This window comes from Thalassophryne amazonica, chromosome 22 (assembly GCF_902500255.1).
Source record: "Thalassophryne amazonica chromosome 22, fThaAma1.1, whole genome shotgun sequence".
In the NCBI taxonomy this organism is placed as follows: domain Eukaryota; kingdom Metazoa; phylum Chordata; class Actinopteri; order Batrachoidiformes; family Batrachoididae; genus Thalassophryne; species Thalassophryne amazonica.
Genome location: NC_047124.1, coordinates 495,766 through 519,410, shown reverse-complemented (window position 1 = coordinate 519,410; position 23,645 = coordinate 495,766). Strand labels below are relative to the sequence as shown.

General features: G+C 43.2%; 1 pseudogene; it reads left to right on the top strand.

The window, feature by feature from the left end:
* The window catches only part of LOC117504433, a 77,469-nt pseudogene extending 57,948 nt beyond the window's left edge, over positions 1 to 19,521 (top strand).
* Positions 19,522 to 23,645: the final 4,124 nt, after the last annotated feature.

Here is a 23,645-nt window from a genome sequence, read left to right as displayed (position 1 = left end):
CGTGGATAATTTTTTATCACCTTCACTTTAAATAAAAATATTGTGCGGAAATGACATTGTAAAAAATTGCATAGAGGGATTTTCTGAGAACATATATTCATCTTAATTTAATTTCTCACACGCATGTATAGCTGCTTGCTTTTCCTTGTGTTTTTGACTCCTCCCACTCACTCCCCTCATGAACTCCGGCATGGGAGGCGGTCTCTCTGCCAGTCAGCTAAAACCCGGGCCAGAGAATCGTTTAACCGTCGGGGAGTGAGGCCTATTGAGTACCACATGCACAGCAACTTCTACTGGCCTCCATTACACATGCGAACATGATTTAAAAACTGACAGAAAGGGCAGTAAAATCACGGTCTTATGTTTGCAGTCAGTCATGGATTTGGGTTTGACATGTTCCACAAAAGTGGAAAAAAAATCAGCATCACAGTGGCCAACAGAAGAACCACTTATGTCTCATCTCACTGGATTGTTCAGTTCAACTTCCACCTTTTTGTCGACATTCAGTCTTACATGCTTGAAGCTTTTGAGAGCAGTATGTAATTTTCAGATGTGTTTTCCACTCCACATCATTTACGCCTTGGCTGTCAGCTCGCTGTGATTGTTTTGTTGTCAAAAAACCAAAGGGCCTGTTGCTAGGTGACAAGATTGGGAAATCAAACATTGGTGTGGTGTTGTCAGAAGATGTCAGCTGCACATAAAATGTCTAAGTGTTCAGGTCTTTTATAGATGAGCTGCAAGGACATTTTCACTTTGCCAAGCCAGTGCTGTGGCTAATATTTATTCATTTGGTGTGAGTGCCTGAGATTTTAAGGCTCACAGTTTGTATTGAATGTCAGGAGAATCACATTATTATTATTATTATTACAGTTATTATAAAAAGTTGCTAAAAAGAAGTAATAGTAACACTGCACCTGTGTACAGAATATAATAGTATTTCATTCATTTTAGTGTACAGTCTGTGTTTTTAGCTATAAGATCTAAAACAATACAAGCGGAGCGCCACGAGGCTCGCTCTATGGTAGACGGAGGCCCAAACTGGAAATGGCACAAAAAATCTCCGCAGTGGGGAAAAAGCCACAAACCGTTGTCGTAAAAAGCCACAAACCAACGTTTACTGTACTGTACATGATTTTAGCCATGCTCATGCTCCACTGAAGCATTTACTCAAAAAAATATCTGAAGGACCTAAATGACATGCTGAAGAGCTTTGCTCGTCATGTCCACGACTTATACATATTAAAAGCAAAGCTCACTCTATGGTACAGGGATTCCCAAATAGGAAGTGCCAAATTTTGAGTCCACAGTGAAACAAGAAATGTCAAACACTTTCTGGATTGACAGGTGAGTTCTCATGGAATCTTGCGGGAAGTCATTGGCAAGTTCACAGTGAAGCAGGAAGTGCCAAATTTTGTGTCCACAGTGAAACAAGAAATGTCAAAAATGTTGAACACTTCCTGGCATGGGTGGAGCTAGAGTGGAGGCCAGGGTTGCACCGCACTCCCTGAAATCTGATTGGACACAAATGATTGACATGTCACGGCACTGCACATCTGGTTGAAAAGAGCTGCATTTTGAAATCAGGGAGTCATATTGACTGCTACGTTCCTCCTGTCCAGTAGTTGGTGCTGTGTACCACACCTGAACACTTCATTTGAACTATGGACTAATAATGACACAAAAGTTATATTAGTGAGTAAACGACTGTATTTTATGCCAGAAATGAGGTCCAGGTTATTAAAAGCGGCATTTCTCCTTTAATTCTGTTTGCCTTATATATATATATATATATATATATATATATATATATATATATATATATATATATATATATAAAATACGTGTGTCTCCAGTGATTTTTTTATTTTTTTTTTAAATGAGCAGGCAGCTGTTGATTAAATAACCTCTTAATTTTGCTGTCTGAGTGACACCAGTTACACTAATTTAGATATATAAATCTAAAGACTTGTCTTCTCTACAAGAGTCAAGACAGAAGTCAGACCACCAGAGCAAGAATTTAGCTGAGGAAGCTTCTGCGATCTGAAGCGAAACGTCCTTGCGTCAAGCAACCCAGTCCAGTTGAAGACTCAAGCCTCTCTACTAAATCAGAAGTTATCTTCCTTAAAATCAAACTGAAAGCAAATCTCTACAACTTGATATAAATTAATTAAAAATATAAAATCCAGCTTCCTGACGAAGTGGTGTAGAGGGAACCACAGAGGGTGTGTGAATTATAGGAGCATCACACTACTCAGCTTCCCTGGTAAAGTCTACTCCAGGGTGCTGGAAAGGAGGGTTCGGCCGATAGTCAAACCTCTTATTGAAGAGGAACAACGCGGGTTCCGTCCTGGTCGTGGAACAACCGACCAGCTCTTCACTCTCACAAGGATCCTGGAGAGTGCCTGGGAGTATGCCCATCCAGTCTACATGTGTTTTGTGGACTTGGAGAACGCATATGATCGGGTACCCCAGGAGATACTGTGGGGGGTGCTGCGGGAGTATGGAGTGAGGGGGTCCCTTCTCAGGGCCAACCAGTCTCTGTGGTCACAAAGTGAGAGCTGTGTTCGGGTGCTCGGCAGTAAGTCAGACTCGTTTCCGTGGGGGTTGGCCTCCGCCAGTGCTGTGCCTTGTCACCATTCATGTTTGTGATATTTATGAACAGGATATCAAGGCATAGTTGATGAGAGAAGGCTTTCCAGTTTGGTGTTGAGATGGGCCATAGAATCAGTGCAGCAGGGGCGGTGTTGCATTCTCTCCACCGTACTGTTGTGATGAAAAGGGAGCTCAGCCAAAAGGCAAAGCTCTCGATCTACTGGTCAATCTTCGTTCTTACTCTCACCTATGGTCATGAGGGTTGGGTCATGACCGAAAGAACTACATCGCGAGTACAAGTGGCCGAAATGGGCTTCCTCAGGAGGGTGGCTGGTGTCTCCCTTAGAGATAAGGTGAGAAGCTCGGCCATCCGTGGGGAGCTCGGAGCAGAGCTGCTGCTCCTTCGCATTGAGAGGAGCCAGCTGAGGTGGTTCGGGCATCTGGTAAGGATGCCCCCTGGGCGCCTCCCTAGGGAGGTGTTCCAGGCATGTCCATCTGGGAGAAGACCCCGGGGAAGACCCAGGATTAGGTTGGTCTGTGAATGCCTCATAATCCCCAGTCAGAGGTGGTCTGTGAATTGCCTCATATCCCCCAGTCAGAGGTGGTCAATGTGGCCTGGGAAAGGGAAGTCTGGGGTCCCCTGCTGGAGCTGTTGCCTCCGTGACCTGAACCCAGATAAGCAGTTGAAGATGAATGAATGAAGACCTGTAGTTCAGCTACAATTTGCCAGAAAGTACATTTGAGATGAAAGCCGAGATTTGATGTTTTGGTGAAAGAAACTTTTGTATTTCTTCATAACTGATGTAAATAAAGTCCAAGACTATTTAGTGACTTGGAAATGTTCCTGTTTCCAACCCCTGACTTGTCTGAAGAAAACTAACTGGCAATAAACTGATTATTATTTACAGGTATTATCAAGTTTACAAGCTTTGCTTCAGTCTGAGTTTGAAGAAGATAATTTTAGAAATTTTTATTCTTTCTATTTTTTCTATTTCTTGTATTTTAAATGGCATAAACAAATGAAAATGTTTGATATACCAAGTGTTCAAATACTTTTGGAGGACACTGAATCCTAACCTTAGGATGAGATTTGTTTCAGAACTTTAATTTCTCTGTTGCTGCACTTTGTGTGAAATCATAGTCATATCGTATATCATATTGATGTGACAATATTGAGATAAGATAATTTGGCCATATTGTACAGCCCTACTGTCAATTAGCTGATAACTTTAAATATTACACTCAACAAAAATATAAACGCAACACTTTTGGTTTTGCTCCCATTTTGTATGAGATGAACTTAAAGATCTAAAACTTTTCCACATACACAATATCACCATTTCCCTCAAATATTGTTCACAAACCAGTCTAAATCTGTGATAGTGAGCACTTCTCCTTTGCTGAGATAATCCATCCCACCTCACAGGTGTGCCATATCAAGATGCTGATTAGACACCATGATTAGTGCACAGGTGTGCTTAGACTGCCCACAATAAAAGGCCACTCTGAAAAGTGCAGTTTTGTTTTATTGGGGGGGATACCAGTCAGTATCTGGTGTGACCACCATTTGCCTCATGCAGTGCAACACATCTCCTTTGCATAGAGTTGATCAGGTTGTCAATTGTGGCCTGTGGAATGTTGGTCCACTCCTCTTCAATGGCTTTGCGAAGTTGCTGGACATTGGCAGGAACTGGTACACGCTGTCGTATACGCCGGTCCCAGAGCATCCCAAACATGCTCAATGGGTGACATGTCCGGTGAGTATGCCGGCCATGCAAGAACTGGGACATTTTCAGCTTCCAAGAATTGTGTACAGATCTTTGCAACATGGGGCCGTGCATTATCCTGCTGCAACATGAGGTGATGTTCTTGGATGTATGGCACAACAATGGGCCTCAGGATCTCGTCACAGTATCTCTGTGCATTCAAATGCCATCAATAAAATGCACCTGTGTTCTTCGTCCATAACAGACGCCTGCCCATACCATAACCCCACCGTCACCATGGGCCACTCGATCCACAACATTGACATCAGAAAACCGCTCGCTCACCCACACGACGCCACACACGCTATCTGCCATCTGCCCTGGACAGTGTGAACCGGGATTCATCCGTGAAAAGAACACCTCTCCAACGTGCCAAACGCCAGCGAATGTGAGCATTTGCCCACTCAAGTCGGTTACGACAATGAACTGGAGTCAGGTCGAGACCCCGACGAGGACGACGAGCATGCAGATGAGCTTCCCTGAGACGGTTTCTGACAGTTTGTGCAGAAATTCTTTGGTTATGCAAACCAATTGTTTCAGCAGCTGTTCGAGTGGCTGGTCTCAGACGATCTTGGAGGTGAACATGCTGGATGTGGAGGTCCTGGGCTGGTGTGGTTACACGTGGTCTGCGGTTGTGAGGCTGGTTGGATGTACTGCCAAATTCTCTGAAACGCCTTTGGAGACGGCTTATGGTAGAGAATGAACATTCAATACACGAGCAACAGCTCTGGTTGACATTCCTGCTGTCAGCATGCCAATTGCACGCTCCCTCAAATCTTGCAACATCTGTGGCATTATGCTGTGTGATAAAACTGCACCTTTCAGAGTGGCCTTTTATTGTGGGCAGTCTAAGGCACACCTGTGCACTAATCATGGTGTCTAATCAGCATCTTGATATGGCACACCTGTGAGGTGGGATGGATTATCTCAGCAAAGGAGAAGTGCTCACTATCACAGATTTAGACTGGTTTGTGAACAATATTTGAGGGAAATGGTGATATTGTGTATGTGGAAAAAGTTTTAGATCTTTGAGTTCATCTCATACAAAATGGGAAGCAAAACCAAAGTGTTGCGTGTGTGAAATGTAAATAAAAACAGAATACAAGGATTTGCAAATCCTCTTCATCCTATATTCAGTTTCATTACACCACAAAGACAAGATATTTAATGTTCAAACTGATAAACTTTATTGTTTTTGTGCAAATATTTGCTCATTTTGAAAATGGATGCCTGCAACAACGTTACAAAAAAAGTTGGGACAGGGCAACAAAAGACTGGGAAAGTTGATGAATGGTCAAAGGACACCTAACTGGAAACAGGCGAGTGTCATGATTGGGTACAAAAGGAGCATCCTCAAAAGGCTCAGCCGTTCACAAGCAAAGATGGGGTGAGGATCACCACTTTGTGAACGACTGCATGAAAAAAAAATAGTCCAACAGTTTAAGAACAATGTTTCTCATGTTCAGTTGGAAGGAATTCAGGGATTTCATCATCTACAGTCTATAATATGAGGTCTGTTAGAAAAGTAACGGACCTTTTATTTTTTTCAAAAACTATATTGTCATGCCCGGCAGGTGCCAGGCACCTGAAGTGTTTGGACCCAAATGCAAACTCTCAGACTACTGGATGTAGAAGTACTCATGGTCTTTAATTCAGGCTCTGGTTCGGTACACAGGTGATCAGTTGGCAAGGCAGAAGCACAAACAGGGTCAGGCAAAAACGCAGTCATGGGCAAGCAGGGTTCAAAGGCACGAGCAGACACAGACATCATGGGCAAGGCAAAAGGCGCAGTCAAAAAACACAAGGCAGGATCTGGATACACGGCAAAAACAGGACTAGACAAAGCGCTGGTGAGTGTACAAAGACAACAAACGAGCAAGGGTGTGGTGGCTGGGTGGAGACTAAATAGGACAGGAGTTAACTAGGTGCACGTGAGGAACAATCAAGAAGGAGGCGTGGCTAGTGAACGAAGATACTTCATTGTGCAATACAGTGAGGGAGGACAACTTAAGGTGGAGTGAAGAAAAGACAAAGATATGTGAACAGGTACACAGAGCGTGAGTGAAAGAAGACAAAGCAGACAGTTAAAGTGAGAGAAAAAACAGGACAGGTGCAGGATGTGAAGTGAACATAAATAACTGGGCGTGAGACAAGGACATGAAAGCAGGTGCAGGATGTGAAGTAGGAACAAGAGGCAAAAACAAAACAGAGCTACAAACTGAATAAGAGTCAAACAGGAACATGGACTAACTAAACAAGAACTGGCAACATGGACTAGAATACAAGACGGAGCAAAAATACTAAAATGACATTAAACAAAAAACTGACTAAAGAAAACTAGGCAGTAATACCAACCATAAGAAGAAGCAGTGAACAAACAATAACCAAACAAATCCTGACATAACAGTACAACAAATATTATAACCAAGAAGAACGAGATAACTAAACAATGACTGAAAACTAGAACGAGTGAAAGGCCAAAGTAAAAAGTAACAAAACAAAACAGAGGACAAGTTGGGACATGCCTATCTCGGCTTTCAGTGCTTACCATCGAGTGAGTATAAGAGAAATTGTGGAGAGCTGGGCTTGTCCTCTGGCACTCCGAAACGGAGGTGTTCCTTTGTCTCGCTTCATCAGCGAATCGTCGTGACGGGCGAAGCCTCCGCGCGGCTTTCCATGACAAAATCTCTTGTTAAAAGTAAAATCTGCCAGAAAATGGCTGATGTCCAGCTCTTGTGATAACCAGAGAAATTTCACACGATGGTCCCGGCTCCACACAGCCATCCATTTAGAAATGATGTAGTGGTTTCTGCCTCTCGATGGCGCCTCTGAGCGCGGCGCGCCATGCGCCATTGTGGGGTGTCCTTAAAGCTGTAGTAAAAGTCCTTATTCTCTGTGAAGCCCGTAAAATTTTCACTGAAAGCCAGATAAATTTTTCGAATGGTTTCCAGCTGCCTGTCTCTAACAGTTTCTGAAAAAATTCTGATGGAAAAAAAAGCCCAAATCATTCCGCCATTTCCTCGCAATGAAACAATGACGAGAGGGGTGGAGCAGTGCTCACTCAAAACCTGCCCACAGGCGAATGACGCAGCTGACAGGCGTGGAAAAACTCACGCATGCGCACAAAGGTTCAAGCTTGGCTGACGTAAAAACATATGAATCAAATCCATATAGTTTTTGAAAAAAATAAAAAGGGTCCGTTACTTTTCTAACAGACCTCGTATAATCAGAAGATTCAGAGGATCTGAAGAACTTTCTACATGTAAGTGACAAGGCCAAAAACCAACATTGAATGCCCGTGACCTTCGATCCCTCAGGCGGCACTGCATTAAAACCTACATCATTGTGTAAAGCAGGGGTGGCCAAGTTCGGTCCTCGAGAGCCACCTTCCTGACACTCTTAGTTGTCTCCCTGCTCCAACACACCTGAATCCAATGAAAGGCTCATTAAAAGTCTGCTAAGGAGTCTTTCATTGGATTCAGGTGTGTTGGAGCAGGGAGACAACTAAGAGTGTCCAGGAAGGTGGCTCTTGAGGACCGAACTTGGCCACCCCTGGTGTAAAGGATCTTACCACGTGGGCTCAGGAACAATTCAGAAAACCATTGTCAGTTAACACAGTTCATCGCTGCATCTACAAGTGCAAGTTAAAACTCTACCATGCAAAGTGAAAGCCAAACATCAACAACATCCAGAAATGCCGCCGCCTTCTCTGGCCCGAGCTCATTTGAAATGGACAGACACAAAGTGGAAAAGTGTGCTGTGGTCTGATAAGTCCACATTTCAAATTGTTTTTGGAAATCATGGACGTCGTGTCCTCCGGACAAAAGAGGAAAAAGACCATCCAGATTGTTACCAGTGCAAGTTCAAAAGCCAGCATCTGTGATGGTATGGGGGTGTGTTAGCGTGCATGGCATGGACAACTTACACATCTGTGATGGCACCATCAATGCTGAAAGGTACATCCAGGTGTTGGAGCAACACATGCTGCCATCCAAGCAATGTCTTTTTCAGGGACGTCCCTGCTGGGAAGGTGTCGTAGCACGGACCCACAACAGGGGGCGCAAATGAACGGACAATGAGTAAGCCACAAAGTAACAATTTAATGTTGTGATAATACACAACTAAATGTACAGAAATTTGCACAGTCAATAAACACCAGGTGACGTGTGGGCAGGCTCGAAGATAGAAGACCCCTGACGAGAGAGAAGCTGCGTCCCACACGGCTTTCCACCACTAACGGTCTGAAGACACCGGAGCCGCCAAGTCCCGAGTCCCCAGTGGCCTCTGTCTTCGGCTGTCGACCCTGGTACTGCTGGCAGAAAGCAGAGATAGATGTATGAGTGTGAGTCCGCACACTCAGTAATTCACAGTCCATACACAGTTAGGAGTGAGCACCTCCACCTCCATCACACACTCGTACAGCTCCTGGTTCAAACCACTTATCTGGGTTGGATGTAGCGAAGCCGTCGCTGTCACACCAAACGCCAATCCCTCGACAAGGAAACACTCCAGGAAAAACGGCTGTAACAGAAGTTCAGGTTAAACACACAAGCGTCATTCAGCAGAGAAATTACCTTTGTAATGGTAGTCGATTTCTCGGCGGGGAGGTGGAGTTGCAGTCCGGCTTAATAGTGGTGTAGAAGAGTGCAGCTGTGTATGAGTGACAGCTGTCACTTCCTCTGGGTCTGGCGCCCTCTCGTGCTGGAGCCCGCACTCCAAGCAGGGCGCCCTCTGGTGGTGGTGGGCCAGCAGTACCTCCTCTTCAGCGCCCACATAACAGTCCCTGCTTATTTCAGCAAGACAATGCCAAGCCACAGTCTGCACGTGTTATAACAGCGTGGCTTCGTAGTAAAAGTGTGCGGGTACTAGACTGGCCTGCCTGCAGTCCAGACCTGTCGCCCATTGAAAATGTGATGTACACAGTGGTAAACATACCACTGTCCCAGCTTTTTGAAACATGTTGCAGGCATCCATTTCAAATGAGCAAATATTTGCACAAAAACAATAAGTTATCAGTTCATTAAATACTTGTCTTTGTGGTGTATTCAATTGAATATAGGTTGAAGAGGATTTGCAAATCATTGTATTCTGTTTTTATTTACATTTACACAACGTTCCAACTTCATTGGAACTGGGTTGTACATCTACATTTAAAAAATACTTAGTGGCAGGAGGTTAAGAGGGCTGTAATTAGGGGTGTCTGGGGGTGAGCGGAGCCCCCACAGAATCTTAAAGGCAAAAAAGAAAAATGTTTAAAAAGCAGGGGGTTTGGGAGGGGCGGAGCCCCCCCCCCCCCCCCCCAGAGGTGAACGGTTTTAGCCATGCTAATACTCAACTGAAGCATTTACTCAAAAAAACAGTCTGAAGGACCTAAATGACCATGGTGAGATGCTAAAGAGCTTCGCTCGTTCATGTCTGCGACATATACATATTAATAATAATAAAATGTGTGCAGCCAGTACATTCTGAGTGCCATCCCCAAGCCCGGATATATGAGTAGGATTGCGTCAGGAAGGGCATCCAGCGTAAAACAAGCCAACCCCAACCATGCAGACTAAAAATCAAATTTACATACCAGATCGGTCGAGACCCAAGTTAACAACATCCGCCACCTGTGCTCTTGCCCAACAGGGTGCTGGCCCACAATTGGACTACTTCTGGGTGAAGAAGAAGAAGAAGAAAAGGAGAAAATGTGTCCCAACAAACAGCGGGAGAAAAGAAAAACTAGAATGGTAGAAGGTGAGAGTCGGGACTTTGAATGTTGGCAGTATGACTGATAAGGGTAGAGAGCTGGCTGACATGATGGAGAGGAGAAAACTAGAAAAACTATTGTGTGTGCAGAGATCAAGTGGAAGGAAAGTCTAGAAGAGATGGCAGTGGAGTTTTAGGCCAATTGTTCAATAAAATCTTGGAAAGTGAGAGGATGCCTGAGGAGTGGAGACTAAATGTGCTGGTTCCCTATTTTTAAGAAGGTGATGTGCAGAGCTGCAGTAACTACAGAGGCATAAAGTTAATCAGCCATAGCATGAAGTTATGAGAAAGAGTAGTAGAAGCTAGGCTTAGAAACAGGTGAATATGTGTGAGCAGCAATATGGTTTCATGCCAAGAAAGAGCACCTCAGATGCAAATGTTTGCTCTGAGAATACTGATGGAGAAGTAATAGAAAAGGCCAGAAGGAGTTGCACTGTATATTTGTGGAATTTGGGAAAAGTTATAACAGTGTGCCAAGAGAAGAGTTGTGGTATTGTATGAGGAAGTCTGGAGTGGCAGAAATGTATGTGAGGGTAGAGCAGGAGAAGTACATAGATGTGCAGTATACTCTAAAAAGCAACTGCTGTTCTCAAAATTGATGTCACAATTGCATAGATTTTTTGAAGTTATTCAGCTTGGTTATTTCAACTTTCAACTGAGTTAATGCCACAATAGGTCCTCTAGTTAAGTTGAAATAACTTTAGTTTAACTTGAAATAACTTTAAAAAAAATCTATGCAATTGTTGCATTTGTTACAATTGTTCAAACTCATTCAGGGTGTAAGTGGGATTACACCAAGCATCAGCACTGAGTCCTTTCTTATTCCCAATGGTGATGACAGGTTGACTGATTAGATCAGATTGGAGTCCTCCATGGACTATCATGTTTGCAAATGACATTATGAGCTGTGGTGAGAGTAAATGGTAATGGACTGCATTTATATAGCGCTTTCCCATCTGCATCAGATGCTCAAAGCGCTTTCCAATAATGCCTCACATTCACCCTAATGTCAGGGTGCTGCCAGACAAGGTACTCACTACACACCGTTAGCAACTAGGGGTTTCAGGACCTTGCTCAAGGGTTCTTAGTGATTTTCCAGTCAGGCTGGGATTTGAACCGAGGATCCTGTGGTCTCAAGCCCAACGCTTTAACCACTAGACCTTCACCTCCCCGAGTAGAGTAGAGAGCAGGTTGAGTCTAGGTTGAGATGAGGAGATATGCTCTGGAGAGAAGGGGAATGAAAGTTGTTAGGAGCAAGACTGAGTCCATGTGTGTGAATGAGAGGGAGCCCAGTTGGAATAGTGAGGTTACAAGGAGTAGAAGTGGTGAAAGTAGAGTGGGTGGAGAAAGGTGCCAGGAGTGATTTGAGACCAAAGAATATGTATATGTTTGACCAATATCAACCACTAGTCAAAACTCCTTTTCGAATATATATCAATGGAAAAAATATCCGCTTCATTAAGAAACCAGTTACCACAATTTAATGACCATCCTTATTTATCAACTCATTAAATTGAATTGGATTGGAGGTCTTATTTCTGCCTGTTAGGGAATGCCTCTCTTGCACCTGTTAATGTACCGTATTAATATTAGATTATGACTTGTTTTCTTTTATTGTTGATCTACTAACTCTTCTCTCTTCTGCTGCAGATTCAGGTTGCAGCAATATATATGGCTTAGAACATAATACAGTGATACAGCAGTGACCACAGAACACTTTTTTTTTTTTTTTAATTGGAGCACGATGGAGCACGCATCGTGTCGACAGAACGGTGTGGATTCTAATGATGATGGAGATTATCCCTCTTTTGTTCTGGACAAGGAACCAGAGCAGGTGGTCCATCGACACCTCCACAGATTCTGTTTTGCAGTTTCTCCAGGACGCAGGCGCTATGAGCTCCGTTCCAGCGCCGAGTCCTGGAGCAGACACGCTCTGCTCCAGGACTCAGGCGCTATGAGCTCCGTTCCAGCGCCAAGTGCAGTGGCTCCAGGTGCGTTTCGTTGAGATCGTGAGCTTCGGTTTTGTAAAGTTCCCTTTTGCACTCTTGCTTCGCAGACTGTTCGGTGATAAAAGCTCTTTTGTCCACCTTTCTCATGAATTGTAATGTTTTTTTACTTTTTTCCTTCGTTCAGGAATCGTCATGTGCCGTGTGACTGGCCATTATAGAACATGAGCAGCCCGATTCAAAATGTCCACCACTAGACTGTGCTTCAACTGCAACTTAATACGTGCGTTGTTTTGAAGCAACGAAGCACTGTTCCAACTCACTGCTTCAGTTCTTTGCTTTGCTGCATTTCAGAAGTGTCAAATCCACTTCTTAACCCTTCTCAGAGGCATTAAAATATGTCAATTGTGAGTCACTTTGTGCAGAGTAAAGTCACTAACTGGGACTCCTGTCTTGTTGTGAAAAAGACACATTCCATTCAAACGGCTCAAAACGCTGCGCAGCTCTCTGCCGAGCAAGCCACGTTAGAAAGATAAAGTCTGGTTGGAATTAATAACTTCAAAGCGAATTGCCATTTAAATCAAATGACACCTCTTTCCAAATGTTGTATATAAAAAATAAATTGCAATTGATCAAAAGTTTTTCCTCCCAAAATGACATGTTCTGCACTGACATGCAGCAGCTGAGCTCAGCTCAGATTCTATGGAGAGATATTCATGCCAAAATGTCTGAAGGAAATGCTTTTGACAAAAACTGCACAGAGTGTTTTCAAGTGTTCTTTTGCACTGGAAAATTATTTGTTGCTTATTTTTTCTGTAAGAAAACTGCTTGGATTGGAAAATTACCAGTGCTGAAAAATAAAACTCAAGATTTGTACTATGTGTAATGTAATTTTCTTTTTGTTAGAAGTGCTCTTATAAAATTGGAAAAAAAAAATATTGTTCAGGGACCGGTATCAAAATTGGTACTGGTATTGAAAATTTTGATTGATACCCAGCCCTATTCATCCTAAACCCCTTTCCATTATTGCATGCAATCACCCTTATGGCTCCTGGCATGCTGGAGTGGTGCACATCATACAGTAAGGTTCTGTGCTTTTGTCTTTTGCCCAGCACACCAGCCACAGTAGTGATCGGATATTTAGCTGTGATCTGGGTCTCTCTGGGTGGGATGGTTAAGTGTTTTGTGGCCGTCACCACGATTCCATTTTGGGTGTTCCCAAGGGGATCAAGACTCTGGGGTCCTAGATTAGAGAATGGATGCTCACTAACTAGACAACAGACTGTTGCTGTCACTGCTTGTTCATGTGTGGTTGTTTGTCCTGCTATGTTGTATTGTTGGGGTCCCATCTCCTTGGAGTCTCACTTTTCATCACTTCACAGATATTCCTGTCACCACTTGTCTTTCATTTTTGTCTGTTTTCATGTTACTTTGGTGGTCGGCCCTTCCTGATAGAAGTTATCTGTTAGCTTTAAATAAAATGTTATCGTCTGATCAGGAAAGGAAGATGAAAGTCACACACGCACACCACATTCACTCATGCACCAAATACTATCTGTCTTGCAAGAACAAATTGCATGTATGTGTATTTATGTATATAAATGTTCCTGCCAGTTGGCATTTACCATTACTATATATGCAGACAGGGGAAAAAGAAAACAAAAAACAAATATGTTCCCTGAGCATCACAGTATTATGCCTGTTGGCCTGTTGGGTGTGAGTCGACTGTAAGAAAGTCACTGAAGGAACACACTTGACAAAAGATGGTCTGTGTACTCAACAGGCATAATTCATTCCGACGCCACCTGCCTCGTCAGATGAATTCACCAGCGTTGACTTCAGCATGGATGCAGTACCTCTTCGCCAGTCTTCTACAGCAAGCATTGGAAGAATAAAACCTGAACTCTACAAGCAGAAGTCTGTGGACATGGCAGATGAGGCTGGCCAGCTCGTAGAGACTTGTGGAAAGCTCAGCTTCTCTCTGTGTTACAACTATGAGGATCACGCCTTGGTGGTGAGAATCCTCAAGGCCTTGGACCTTCCTGCCAAAGACTTCACGGGGCACATCTGACCCATACGTGAAGATCTACCTGCTACCAGAGAGGAAGAAGAAGTTCCAGACACGAGTGCAGCGCAAGAATTTGAACCCTATGTTTGATGAGACCTTCTGTTTCCCTGTAGCCTACGATGAGCTCTGCAACCCGCAAACTGCACTTCAGTGTCTAACGACTTTGACCGCTTCACCAGTCATGATATGATTGGCGAGGTGGTGGTGGATAACCTCTTTGAGCTATCTGACCTTTCCAGAGAAGTGGTGGTGTGGAAGGACATTAACACAGCAACTACGGTGAGTGAGTCAGTCACAGCTAAATCTTCATGTACTGTATGTGGGACAAACTTTAGGTATTATTTTGAATACAAATTATCACTTTTGCAGGCAGTTTTCTTTAGATGAGTCAGCAGATGGATACCTGAACAATATCAAGAAACAGTACGGTATCATGGTGAGGAAGGAGTTGAGTCGGAAGGCGAGAATCTCAATTTACCAGTTGATTTATGCTTCTATCCTCACCGATGGTCATGAACTTTGAATGAAACATGGTTACGGATACAAGCAGCTGAAATGAGGTTCCTCCGTTGGGTATCTGGGCTTCCACTCAGGGACACAGTGAAAGCTTGAAAATTTGAGAGTGATTCTGAGTAGAGCCACTGCTTCTTCACATCAGAAGGAGCCACCTGAGATGGTTTGGGCATCTGATGAGGATGGCACCTAGCTGTCTCCCTATGTACAACCCCAATTCCAGTGAAGTTAGGATCTTGTGAAAAATGTAAATAAAACCAGAATACAATGATTTTCAAACCCTCTTCAACCTATATTCAATTGAATACACCACAAAGACAAGATATTTAATGTTCAAACTGATAACTTTATTGTTTTGTTTTTGTGTACATATTGCTCATTTTGAAATGGATGCCTGCAACACGTTTCCAAAAAGCTGGGACAGTGGTATGTTTACCACTGTGTTACATCACCTTTCCTTCTAACAACACTCAATAAGCGTTTGGGAACTGAGGACACTAATTGTTGAAGCTTTGTAGGTGGAATTCTTTCCCATTCTTGCTTGATGTACGACTTCAGTTGTTCAACAGTCCGGGGTCTCCGTTTTTGTATTTTGTGCTTCATAATGTGCCACACATTTTCAATGGGCGCAGGTCTGGACTGCAGGCAGGCCAGTCTAGTACCCGCACTCTTTTACTACGAAGCCAGATGTTGTAACACGTGCAGAATGTGGCTTGGCATTGTCTTGCTGAAATAAGCTGGGACATCCCTGAAAAAGACGTTGCTTGGATGGCAGCATGTGTTGCTCCAAAACCTGGATGTACCTTTCAGCATTGATGGTGGCATCACAGATGTGTAAGTTGTCCATGCCATGGGCACTAACACACCCCCATAACCATCACAGATGCTGGCTTTTGACTTTGCGCTGGTAACAATCTGGATGGTCTTTTTCCTCTTGCGTCCAGAGGACACGACATCCATGATTTCCAAAAACAATTTGAAATGTGGACTCATCAGACCACAGCACACTTTCTACTTTGCGTCTGTCCATTTCAAATGAGCTCGGGCCCAGAGAAGGCGGTGGCGTTTCTGGATGTTGTTGATGTATGGCTTTCGCTTTACATGGTAGAGTTTTAACTTGCACTTGTAGATGTAGCGACGAACTGTGTTAACTGACAATGGTTTTCTGAGTGTTCCTGAGCCCACGTGGTAAGATCCTTTACACAATGATGTCAGTTTTTAATGCAGTGCCACCTGAGGGATCGAAGGTCACAGGCATCCAGTGTTGGTTTTTGGCTTTGCCACTTATGTGTAGAAAGTTCTCCAGATTGTCTGAATCTTCTGATTATATTATGGACTGTAGATGATGGAATCCTAAATTCCTTGCAATTGAACGTTGAGAAACATTGTTCTTAAACTGTTGGACTATTTTTCATTGCAGTTGTTCACAAAGTGGTGATCCTCACCCCATCTTTGCTTGTGAATGGCTGAGCCTTTGGGGATGGTCCTTTACACCCAATCATGACACTCACCTGTTTCCAATTAGGTGTTCTGAACATTCATCAACTTCCCAGTGTTTTGTTGCCCCGTCCCAACTTTTTTGAAATGTGTTGCAAGTATCCATTTGGGCTTACCAGGTCTGTCCATAGTCCCCCCCCACCCTCTGATCCAACTCACCACCAGATGGTGATCAGTTAACAGCTCTAGCCCTCCTTCACCCGAGTGTCCAGAACATGCGGCCCTCAGATCAGATGGTATGATCACAAAATTGATGATCGATCTTTGGCCTAGGGTGCTCTGGTACCATGTACACTTATGAACAGTCCGCGACTAGCACAGAAGTCCAATAGCAACAACCATTCAGGTTTAGATTGTGGAGACGTTCCTCCCAATTACGCCTCTCCATGTGTCTCTGTCATTGCCCATATGTGCATTGAAGTCCCCCAGCAGAACAATGGCATTCCCTACTGGAGCCCCATACAGGAGTCCATTCAGGGACTCTCATCTACCGGGGTAAACTCCAACATAGCGGCGCTCAGCCAGGGACTCATGAGTATCCCCACACTCCCTCCCCGGTGCCTCACACCCTGGGCAACTCCAGAGAAGAATAAGGTCCAACCCCTATCAAGGAGAGTGGTTCTGGAGCTGAGGCTGTGCATGGAGGCAAGGCCCACCAGATCTAACTGGTATCGCTCCACCTCCAGCACAAGCTCTGGCTCCTTCTCCCACAGCAAGGTGATGTTCCACACCCCCAGAGCTAGCCCCTGCTGCCTGGATCTGGTTTACTGAGGCCCTTGACTTTCACTGCCACCCATGCGACCGTGCAGCCAACACCAGCGGTTCCCCCTGTGGGTAGTGAGCCCACAGGGTGGAGATGGAAGGTCCATGTTGCCTTTTCATGCTGTGTCCGACTGGGCTCTGTGAAAAGCCCAGCCACCAGGTGCTCACTGATGGGCCCTACATTCAGGCCTGGCTCCAGATGGGGGCCCTGGGATTCCTCTGGGCCGGGTCACATTTCCTCTGCCTCATTTTGTCATGGGTGTCTTGTGAACCACTCTTAGTCTGGCTTCTTGCCTGAGACCAATTTGCCATGGGAGTCCCTACCAGGGACACAAAGGCTCCAGACAACACAGCTCTCAGGTTCATAGCAGCACACAAACCTCTCTACCCACAATAAGTGATGATTCCCGGAGAGGCACTGTATGATGATGAATTCTTGCTGCTATTCTTTGCAGCAACTCTATTGCACTGATGATGTCAGAACTGTCAGCTAATCAGCAGCTGATCTTTAGAATTGGAAAGGGCTCAGTTACCATCTCCTTGGGTTTGGTCCCAAGCTGTAAGGTCAGAGACCGAGTGAGAAGCCACGAGGGGTTGGGGTTAGGGTTCAGGATAGGGATGATGGAAACTAATTATAAACTAGGACTGCAAGCAATCATATACTGGTCCTCGTGTCCGTGCCACCACCTCCCTGGGCCAGTGCATCCCCTTGTGACCAGATGTGGGCAGGGGCGTACAGGGACAGACAGTCATCACACAGTTCAAGTTTCAAAGCAAATCAGACAATGCATGGAGTTATCACAAGTTGGTGGTTCATCCTTTGGGGGTGCTCAGAGCACAAACTGAGGGGTCAAGTGTGTTCAGGGGCCGACCCTCATCACACATGTGAAGTTTCAAGTCAATCAGACAAAGCATGAAGGAGTTATCACAAGCTGGCGGTTCATCCTTTTGGAGGCGCTGAGAGCACAAACAGAGGGGCCATGTGTGCTCAGGGGCTGACCCTCATCACACATGTGAAGTCAATCAGACAAAGAATGAAGGAGTTATCATGACTTGATGTTCCATTGGCGAAAGGTCAAACATGGCGGCAGAGTATAGTCTCTGGGTGAAGTGAAAGAACATTTGAAGTGCTTTGGACAAAATCCCTAGGAAAAGTTCACTCAAATACATGTGGAAATCACGCCAATATGACAAGAAAATTCAAAATGGCCAATGGTGCAAGAGACTCTGACCTGTAAGAAGTTGTCATGCTTGACCTGTGTATTAATTTTCATGATGATATGACAAAATTAAAGCCATCAAATGGAAGAATGTAATTTCATGGTGAGGGTCAGTATTTGGCACACCACCACATGGACGCCATTACTCGTAGTTTCATGGCGATCGTCGCCTACATTCACCAACTTGTTCTGCATGTTTTAGAAGTAGAATGAAGTTGATTGGTTAACTATTTGACATCAGGACCTGTTAAAGTATGAATAGGACATTTCCTTTTACCACCGGGGGGCGTAATGACTTAGGTGGGAAGTCAATATATGGTGATCTTCAGGGCGGAGCCCTCATCATGTCCAGCAAGTTGAAGGATCTATAATGAAGTATGTGGGTGTGACAGCCATTTGAAGTGAAATGGCGTTGCTCTGAAGCGCTCACCAAAGTTTGACAAACCCTAGCAGCCACGCCTTTTAACCTCCAGAATTCTTTTGATACTTTGATTAGCATTGGGGTCATGATGATGTGGACAAATTTGAAGACACTGGATGAATCCCTAGGACGAGTTTGTCAAATGTAAGTACTGGAAATGGCTAAAATGGCAAAAAAATTACCTCAAAATCTAAACTTAAAATCAAAATGGCCGACTCCTGTCGACATTCACCATGACGGTAAGAGACTTTTTTGTGCATGCCCAGCATGGTAAATATGTGTACCGAATTTTGTGAGGCTCTGACAAAACAAACAAACAAACAAACAAACAAACAAAAAAACAATGGGGAGAGTTTTTTGAAAATTTGTATGGGGCACCATTTATGTGCGCAAACCCTAAATATCACATTTCGGATCCGGCCAGATGACTTTGCAAAGTTTGGTGAGTTTTTGAGCATGGGAAAAGGCCGAATTATGGCTTGAAAAGGTGGAATAATAATAAATAATCAATAATTAATAATAATAATAATAAACAGCACATTACAATAGTCCTACTCGAGCACCTAATAATTTCCCAAAATTCCAATTAGCACCCCTAATGTATTATTTTGTATTTTAAAGGTAAGAACCTAAAAAGTTTGTTTTTGTGTGAAACATGGACAAAACTTGGTGAGTACATGCTGTTCTCTTTTCTAGCAGTGAAAAAACCTCCAAGATACTGAACATCTGTGACACACTCCTGATCAAAATAGCCCTTTTAACTAGGTGGGAGATGACTGAACAAACAATAACAGTACCCCTATCCACTGATATCAAGCACATATCTGCCCCCTATATTTTACTCAGTCCCAGATTTTGAGATCAAACTGCAAGTAAATGGCCTTTGATGATCGTGTAATAGAACCATCCTTTTTCTTCTTCTTTGATGTTCTGCTATACAACTTGTAGTATTCTGCTGTTTTTCTGTCTACAGGAGGAGCGTTGACTGGGAGAAATCATGTACTCCTTGTGCTACTGCCCACAGCGGGTAGAATGACATTAAACCGTCATCAAATGCAGAAATCTGAAAGCCATGGACATCACAGGCTCCTCAGGCAAGCACAAAACATCACATGGCACATTAAAAAAAAGATAGAGGAGGGCATTCTTAGAGTGCACAACTCCGCCAAGGCCTCACAGTCCCCTTTAATGTCAGCTGAGCACCAGAACAAATTCCAGTCTTTTATTCACTTGAGTGAAACACACCATCTCCAATAATATGTTTCTGTACATCAGATCTGGATCATTATACAGATCTGGACCAAAATGCATCTATGGATGGACAATTGTGGTATCCTGAACATACACTTTGATGCTATTTGCTGTTTTGATGCTGACTGCTGTTTGAAAGCTGGTTGCTGAATGTTGAACCTTAATGGTTATCCTTTGATCCTAATCCTGACCTTTGATAGTGATCACTGATCTTTGACCCATAAGGATAACCTTTAATTCCAGTCCCGACAACTGATAGCGGTATCTGAACTTTGATCCTTAATGCTAACCATTGAACCTAATCCCAGTGGAGGGCACAGTTCCGCTAATCCGCTAACCGCTAATTATCAGCGCTAATGTTTTCATTATCAGATTAGCTTTACAGATAACTTTGAAAACCATCAGCGGACTAATTATCTTCCGATAAATTTTTTTGTCCGATAAATTTTAGACTGCTAACATATTTTTGCAGCATGGTGAACAAAGCTTAACACTTACAAACATTTTTGAAGTCTGAAATCAAAGATTTGAATACCTACCTGTCAAATGTTTTGTAGTAGATGTACAGTTCTATCCTCTGCAAACAGAGGAGAGTTGTTCCAGGACAAATCACTCTATCCTCTGCAAGCAAAGGAGGACTGGTCCACAGAAACAAAAAGAAAAAGAAAAAGAAAAGAAAAGAAACAAAAACCACAAGAAAAAAGATCATTTCTTTTGACCCATACTGATGCACTGGCAATATCACCCAAGTCATCCAGAGGCATACATTTTTAACTTATGGTTAAAATTTTAGCCAAACTAATTTTGGACAAGTTATTTAAATTAAACGTCACATGTGAAGTTTTATAAAGTGAAAATATCAGATATATGTTTTAGTTTTAAACTAATGCACTAATTTTGAAGGTTTAATGTGGACATGCTGTGTCCAGGGCATTATGGGTAATCTCAGTACATTTACGACAGGAGAAATGCATTTGAGACGCTCTGGTCAGGCTCCACACGGACAACAGCATTAAACCCTTTGTATATTGGGCCTAAAACTCTCGTGAATAGATTCTCTGGGTTTATAGACGTTGTTATTGTGTTTGTTTTATGTAAAAATGCCAGAAGAAGCCCAGGTTGCTTCTCCATTATTTTCAATTGGAATCATTGTGAGCTGCAGTCGCTTCGTGTTTGCTCTTTAAGGTCCTGCTTATGTCAAACACTGTCTGTCGCCTTTGTTCCAGAGTAATATGTATAAGATGTCTGAAATTCAGTTTGTGTTTATTAAATTCCATGCATCTTAAACGTAGCAGACACAGATTATCTGGAATATTTGTTTGGCAAGTGTTCATGTCTCTACTGCCCCCGGTTGACCCCGGTATATCAGACGGTTGTGTAATCACAACTTGATTTTTTGGCTTTTGCAAATGGCTTTTTTTTTTTTTACAAATAAAAAAGGCATATTTTACAAAAGCATATTATATGTTAAGACCAACAAACACCTCACATTAACATGTTGGTTTTTACATAGAATGAATGAGTCAACCAATCAGTGTTAGCGGAGGCTCATTTACCCATAATCCCTTTGGCATCTGTCTGTGTTTGTTACAAAACTTCAGAATTAGTCCATTTATTTAAAATTAAAAGATGTATTATATTTGAACTTTAACAAATGACAGAATTGACATTATGGAGTTATTCTATCAAGATTAATTTGATGATTTTATATCAAAACCAGTAGTCAAAACTGCTTTATTCTCCAAGACCTCTGGCCTCACGGTGGCATGGCTGTATTCTGTTAAGGCAATATTGACTTTGTGTGTGTGTGTGTGTGTGTGTGTGTGTGTGTGTGTGTGTGTGTGGTGTGTGTGTGTGTGGGTGTGGTGTGTGTGTGTGTGTGTGTGTGTGTGTGTGTGAGAGAGTTTGGCCTCCTCTCAATGGCTTCACGTGCTGTAAAATATGTAGTAAACAGGAGCTTCCAGCAGCGGGCAGGGCACACAAAGACAGAACTGCTGACTCATTGTTTGAGTCTGTGGTCACCTTTGATACTACCAGAAGCGATTGTGTTGTTAAAACTCAAAGCTTGTTAGTAGTTGCAAGTGTACCGGAAGCAATACTGAAAGTTATTGTTATTGGTTAGCTGTAGCCTCCGATAATTTTGGGTGGTTTATTGGATATCTTGTATAAAAGATAACTTTTCAGTAAGATGATGAGCTGTTATCGAAGTGACCTTTTTGGTTAGCTGTGCCCACCACTGCCTAATCCTGGACTCTTAAAGAGTGGCTGCTAAACCTTGACCCTAATGGTAACCTTTGACAATAATCATGACCTCTGAAAGTGACTCACTGATCTTTGATCCTTAGTGCTGGTATTTAATCCTAATCCTGACCTTTGATAGTGATTGAACTTTGATCTTATGATGATCTTTGATCTTAATCTTGGCCTTTGACAATGGTGGTTTATCTTGATCCTTAATGCTTACTTTTAAGAGTAATTTTGACCTTAGTAATTTTGATAGTGTGGAGCTGAACTTTAATCCTTCATGGTCCATCACTTAAATATAGATCAAAGTCAGTATCCTCAGGTTGCACCCCTTCCAATAAGCCTCATTCTATCTAGTACATTAGTTTTTGTGAACTCTTGATAATCAAACCACAAACAGATGTGAGAGATCCCTCAACCTTGTTGGTGGATGTAAGAAATTGTGCCGTATATTAAAGGAAGCAGATAGCAATGCAGGTTGCAGTTGCTTCAGTGTTGAGGGCCCCCATGCAATTGGTAAATGTCAAGGGGTGCCATGTATCACCTGGCTGCGGCAGATAGATTCAAGATACTAGTTGAACGTAATAATGGCACACATCAGAATTAACCCCTTAAGTCCTAGAGCCTATTTCACCAAAATCACATACCCTACATTATGATTTATTTCTCAGCTTGTACAAGGTCAAAAATGCAAACGTTTGGATCAGCTAAAAGACAGGTCCTAGGTGATGTTGTAGATGCAAAAAATGAAAGTAAATAATACTTGGTAGGAGTAAATGAGAGTTTTTTTTCCACCCAAAATGAATTCCGAGTTATGTCTTATTTGCTTGGCGTTTCAGCTGTGGTTAGTTGATATTTGATTGAAGTGGATACTTTTGTAGAGGACACTTCCACTTGACATTTGATGTATAATAAGTGTATGTTGGTGTCAGCATTGGTTAGTTATGAGTGTTCAAATATTCCAAAACAGGGTAAGTACCCCAAATTTGGGGACTCTAGGATTTAAAAGGTTAAAACAACCCCACATATACATTTGATTGTTTGTGTATGCGAAACTTTGAAACAGTCCGTCGTCCGAATTGAGGCAATGAGGGTATAGGTGGCCGCAGCAGCATACCGCTTGGGGGAGGTGAAGGCTGCTGCAGCTCAGAGCCATGCAGCCTCCGGAGGGGGGGAGGAGTGGCACGGTGGAGGTGGGGGGGTGGTAGGGGTGGGGGGAAGGGGATGTGCATCATGTGAGCAGATGAGATGAGTTTGTATCAGTTTTCTGTCAGTGTGTGCATAATGTCTGGAGTTTGCCTTGACAACATCAGACCTGTAGCGGAGGGCAGAAAGATAAGAGGGGCAGCTGAATGGTTCACCAAGGCCGTTAGAGATTCTTCCTGAAGGAAACAGTGGGGCATTTTGACCTCCAGAGGCTGATAAGCCCTGCCATGTTTAGGGTTAAGCAGAGAAATAACATTTACAGCTCCTCTGACTGACCAAATCCAATTTATAGTATTTCCTGGTCTCCGACATCTTCCTTTGCAAGGCGTACATTTGCTCTTCGATGTTTTCCAACTTATGTCTGAGTTCAAGGGTTAACGCAGTCTGAGACTGTATCGCCTTGCCCAA